Source organism: Ixodes scapularis, unplaced genomic scaffold, assembly GCF_016920785.2.
Source record: "Ixodes scapularis isolate PalLabHiFi unplaced genomic scaffold, ASM1692078v2 PGA_scaffold5__190_contigs__length_132052651, whole genome shotgun sequence".
In the NCBI taxonomy this organism is placed as follows: domain Eukaryota; kingdom Metazoa; phylum Arthropoda; class Arachnida; order Ixodida; family Ixodidae; genus Ixodes; species Ixodes scapularis.
Genome location: NW_024609880.1, coordinates 82,213,247 through 82,219,542, shown reverse-complemented (window position 1 = coordinate 82,219,542; position 6,296 = coordinate 82,213,247).

The window sequence follows — 6,296 nt, the reverse complement described above, 5'->3', positions numbered from 1 at the left end:
GTTGCGATCTGTGAGAGGGTGTTTTGAATAGAAAAGATTTTGTGCATTTTTATTGCATAGGAAACGTTTAGCAGGTTTCCTGGGTTCGCGCTATGTCTAGGTCATAAACGTTCCGGTTTTAACCAAAAAACCACGAATAGACCACTGTTGGTGTCGAAAATGCAACATCGAGTTATTAGAACCGGAAAACTCAAATGTACAAGATTTAGCTTCAAAAATACTGAATGGCTAGAACTAAAGCAACGCCAATTTCTGAAAATTTTGCTTCAGCTTCGATTGTAATATTTCCCCTCTTAAAGTTGAACATTTTTTATTAGATTTTTAAAAAGTTATAGTCACTGTCATTAGCATCCGTTTGAAAAAGAAACAAAAAATATACATCTTTGAAAACAAGAATGAACATTAAAAAACATTCGCTGTTTCGTTTTTATAAACAAGCACCGAAAAATAGATGGCCATGGCATACTTTAAATAAGAAAAAAAAAACGCTGCTTGATTCTTATTCTTAGGTATTCACACTGATGTCGTTTTCGGTGTCTTCAGACGTTTTAATACTACTGAACAGTGTGTGTGTGTGGGGGGGGGGGGGGATTAATTAAGAATGGTGACGTATATACCTTGCGTTGCAGCAACACTTTTATTCTAAAAAAATATATTCTTTTCTTTACCGCGCTCCAGCCTCACTTCTTTTTCAAAGTAATCAGCCAACACCAACGTCCGTGGAAGAAACAAAAGGTGCCAATCGGTACTCTTTTTTTAACATAAACACAATAATGTTTTTGCGAATCCATAAAAAAATGGAGAATAAACGTAAATAATCTCTTCGCTAAAACATATTCCTCACTGGATATTTCCAGGGGCCCCTGGAAATATCCATTTGGAGGTCCATTGCCGGGCTTGCGCCAAGGCGTGTAGGCAGAGTAGGTCCAGACGTTTGAAATCCTTGCTTTTGTTTCATCTCTCATTTAGTAAGTCGAAAAGTAAGATACCTCACCTGTTCTACTTTTACCGGGAGCCAGGGAACAAGAGGCATCGCAGCACAAGAATCTATGCAACTCCGGCTTTGCTGCACATGCTCCTTTACAGAGGGGAAGGAACGTTAAGGTGACAGTGAACTCTTTATTCTTTTTGTGCAGAATACATAAGAGCGATAAGAACAAAACCACGGCCGTTATAAAACGCGTTTACTTGCAAAAGAGTGAGATACTGCATGAGCAGACAACACTTCGATACGAATGCTGAGATAGCGCTCGAATGGCTAAGCAAACTAGGGTCGGCGGATACTTGGTGCTTTCCCACGCTAGCGAAAATATTTGGGTCGACATTTGGTTTTTATAGAAAAAATCGTAAGGGTGCAGGCAAGTTGGTTGGTTGGTTGGGGTTTTATGGCGCAAAAGCATCTTAGGCTATGATGCGCCAGGTACATACCCTATTGCAGATAGGGTTTCGAAGAGGATAGAACTTCAGTAGTTAGTGATATGTTAAAACTATGTGTGTGACTTGTAAGTAGTTATGGGCATGAAGTTGGGTGTAAAATGATAGTCGGTGTAAAAGGCCGATAGCTTTCAAGAAGCTAAAAATGCAGTGATGCGGAACTAATGGTTCGTTGCGAAGCAAAATATGGAGGTTTAAAGGCGTATTGTCTTTATATAGCTGAGAAAAATGTTTCCGTCGGTCTAGGTCATAAGCAGGGCATTCTAGTAATATGTGTGCGACAGTTAAAAGATTATTGCAGTGCTCGCACTCTGGGGCTTCCTCCCTGCGCAGAAGGTGGCCATGGGTGAGGTGCGTATGCCCTATCCTTAACCGACACAGGACAACCTCATAAAAGCGTTCACGGTGTCTTGCAGTCTCCCACTCACTAAGCAGTGGCTTTACAGTATGCAGCTTGTTATTTACTTCTTCATCCCATTCTTGCCGCCACTTCTCTCTTATACGATGCCTTAAAAGTCTGTGATAATCTTTATATGGAATGTCATGCAGTTCGACTTTGTCACCAGCAGAACTGGCTGCAAGGTCTGCTTCCTCATTACCCGGTATACCAACATGGCTAGGAACCCAGAAAAAGACTATTTTAGTGTTCCCTTTGGAAGGATCGATGATTTTATTCTGCAACTCTATGATTATTGGGTGTTTAGAGGTATTTAGTAATGAGAGCGCTCTCAGTGAACTGAGTGAATCAGTATACAGAATTGACTTCATGCTCTTTGTTTCTATAATATGATTAACTGCCAGGCGGATTGCATATACAGGCACTATTTTAACAGCTGAAATATGTGGTATAGTTCAGCTGTTAAAATAGTGCCTGTATACGCAATCCGTTGAACTTATCGAACAGAGGGGCCAACCACAGCACATCCAACGAACGTTTCTGTCTTGGTGCCATCTGTGCAATACGAGCTGTGACCAGCGTATCTACTTTGGATTTCATAAAATTCCTGTCTGATGCATTCTGCGGGGGGGGGGGGGGGGGGGGGTCTCTCTTTCTGTACTTAGTGAAAAGTCACACAAAATGAGGCTATATTCCCACGGAGCTATTGCTTGAGGTACGGCGGTCACGGGCATTGTAGTGCTCAGTCCAACCGAATCTGCTGCAGCTGCATTTCTCATACTAAAAGGCTGGATTACAGAGGGCTTTTTGCCAAAGGTGCGCTTATATCTTGTTTATTCCACAACCTCGCGTGCAGGGTGCAGGGTGAATGAACGTATTCTAAGGGAATACATAAACCTCAAAGCAAACCTTCGCTTTTCTAGAGACCATTCATTTGTCTCTGCATAAAGGCTGGGGATACGCGACGTGCTAAATTCACCTGTAGACAGTCGCAATCCCTGGTGATGAAGGGGGTCGAGCATTCGAAGAGCTGAGGGCCTTGCCGATCCATATACACAACTACCATACTCGAGGCGTGAGCGAACCACCGAACTGTAAATTCGGAGAAGACAGAGATTTTCAGAGCCCCATGAGGTATGAGAAAGGACTTTAAGAATGTTTAGTGCTTTTTGGCATCTTACCTTAAAGGGACACTCTAGTGGATTCTGAGATCCTCTATTTATTGTCATAACGCAATCCACGGGCTCTAAGCATCCTAAAAATCCTAAAATTACATTCAAGGGCCGCCGATTTCCCTATTAAAAATCCAATCAGAGATCGGTGTTCTGCGCCTAGGCGCACGCCGTCAGGGGCGCTGTCGGAGGGGAAGGCAGCAGGGAAAGGCGTGCGCCAGCCAATCACGAGTCCCGGCGGACTGAATTCGAAATGCGCGCGTATTCGGCGGACTGATTTCGAAATGTGCGCGTATTCGGCGGACTGATCTTTTCGAACGTGCGAGTATTGGACGGACTCATTTTAAAACGTTTATCGAATGTGGTGTGGTCGTACGGAAATTCTTCGGCGGACGGCAGATATCAGGTTCACCCCGTGCGACGCCGCTTCTACGCTTGACGCCGACGCCTCGGACGCGCCGCAAACGTAGACGACGGCATTCCACGGTGGTGCGAAGCCAGCGAAGCGTCTTCGGCATCGACACCGTACTCCGGACTCAAAAGAGAAGAACGCACTCGGCGACGGAACTCCGCCGCAGCTCCGCAACACGGACTGATAGGTGATACGCCTTTTATTGTAAAACTCGCATGTATAATTGATGCCGGATTTCTGTTTTAAGGTGCCAGTGCGGTTGCTGCATCCCGATGGAGATCGTCGTCAGGTTGTCTGCCGCCGGGTGTACCCTGTCGCCGTACGCAAGCAGCGGGGCCGGCGCGCTGCGTGACGAACCACTTGGATTTCGACTCGCTGTGCCTCAGCCGGGGTGTGCTATGACTCGCTTTCCACAATAGAGGCCACTATGGCACTATGGGCAGAATAAAATGCGGTGCGAGAAGGAACAAGTGAGTACGACTTACCGATCGTGAAACTTGCGATCGGCGTCGACACCGTTCCAATTATCGGCGCCCGTTTTTCTTGCCGCACGTCCGCACGGGATAACTTTCAATAGAAAACACTTAGCGATCAATTTCTTTTGCTAATGTTCGCTTCACGTGTCTGTTTATTGTTTTTTTGTCTTGTTTGCGGTGTGTTTTCGTTGTCTTGCCCATGCCTCCCAAGCTGCGAGCCGAGGATGAGGACTCCTCCAGCGACACGGAGTCAGAGTTGGGCTCCGGTCCGTCTTTGGTTGAGATCCTGGCCCTCAATGACCCTGCAGTGACCGCATGTCTACCGCCCTCGAGTTGGTGATGGAGCATTTAGCAGCCGTCACGGGCGGGACCGGCGGCCAGCGGCAGCGCGAGCCAAAGGAGCTCGACGACCGCAAGGTCGTCACCGACTTCGTGGCGGTGCTGGGCGTCTACGCAAGAGCGTCGAGCGCCTCGGATGCGTAGCGCCTCGGATGCCTGCGTGCTGAAGCGGATCTTCCCTCTTGCCTTGCCGGGGAGTGCGAGACGATGGTGGGTGTTGCAGATTCTAATCGACTGCACCTCGACCGAAAAGGGCTATACGCACGACGCGAAACGTTTTGGTTCTTGTATAAAACTAACTGTCTAAACATGGTTTCTGAAGCTGTAAAGTAGCATAGGGGTAACGCGTCTGCCTCGTACGCAGCAGACCTGGTAAACCTTGGAGGTTTGCCCTTTTTTTTTCTCAAACATTGTTTTGTTGACGCATTTAGCAATATTTACATTTTTATGATTAACAGTGAAAAGAATGAATGTTTTCGACGAAACTTCGCTCAACTAAATGGTATGGTCCTCCCTTTCCGGAGGTGCATGGGGAACAGCAGAGCTTTGGTTGTCGGCTGGACGCCGCAAAGGGGGGGGGGGGGGGGGCAATTGGCTAATACTGTATACACTGGAGTAATAGCCGCACTATATATGAACAAGGCCCTCCCGTCTACTTTTCCACAAAACACATATACAGCCAATCATTGCGTTGAGCATAAGTAACATACCGAATAACTAGATCGAGAACACAATTCTCGATACAAGTGCAATCTTCACAGATTAGGGTGACCATATTCCTCAAGGTTGAAAACGGGACATCCCAGCCCGGAGGGGGCGGCATTTTCCTCAAGGTTGAAAACGGGACATCCCAGCCAGGGGGGGGGGGGCAGAGAGAGAGACGGGAGGGGGGGCATCCTAAAGATTGAAATTGGGAGAAAACATTTAATGCAAGAACTGTCATTTTAAAGCGTTAACGTACTACATGCGTGCTGTATTCAGTAACTAAAAAAAAAAAAAATATTTCTATTCACGAGTCTTGACAAAAAACGTGTTTGTAGGCAAGAACAGTTCTCTCAATTTTACTGGGTAGATATTTTAAAGTACCTACGTCTTTTTTTTTGTTTCTTTTGTAACATATATTTGTAACAAGTTGGTATAGTTGCATAGCTTCCGCTTCCTTCAACTCGCTTTGTGGTAATTTCGAAATTATGCACTTCTGCGAAAACGGGACATGATTCCTTATTGGGACAAAAAGACGGGACGGCCAAAACGGACCTCAAAAACGGGACTGTCCCCGCCAAAACGGGACGTCTGGTCACCCTATCACAGATGGTACCTTCGCACGAAAACATTATCTCTGTCCTGTAAACCGCTGGAATCATGCCGTCGATCGCGGTGATTGGCAATCTGCCTGCTCCGCGGAAAAGCGAACCCTCAGATTTTCTTCATAGACAGTGCGGCTATTACTCGAGTAAATACGGTAGTTTTGTAATTAGCAGCCGCATACTGTCGCAGCGAAGCGACGTAGCGTGAGCTCTCTGCGTCGTGCGTCTAGCCACTTCCGGTCAAGGTGCACAATATCGTGCGTATAGCCCGTGCCACACGGGCAACTCGAATGCCATTTACAACGAATGATATTTGAACGATCGATCAATCAGCATGCGACACTCCGAGCGTGGGGCATTCCACCCGCGACAGATTGCGAGCCGATTCATCAATCACACGAATGTCATTCGCTGTAAATGCCATTCAAGTTGCCCGTGTGGCACGGGTATTAGTCATTCTATTTACATCTTTTGAGGCGTTCCGCCGCAGCTTCTGAGAGGAGTTCCTGGCGCTGGGGTACGAGTCCCGAGTCCGGTGGGAAATCGAGTGTCGTACACAGAACCCAGAAGAAGGCCTTGTGAAGCATATTCGGGTCATGCAGGAACTGCTCAACCGAGCAGTGCAAGCTGCTCTCGAGTCGCAGAGGGTTACTCGCATTGTTCGTCAGCCACCCCTGTTGCAACATGTGTCTTCATGGGTCCAACTAAGACACCATTGAAGACCTCGTGTAGGAAGCCATCGCGGCTTGCGTGGACTAC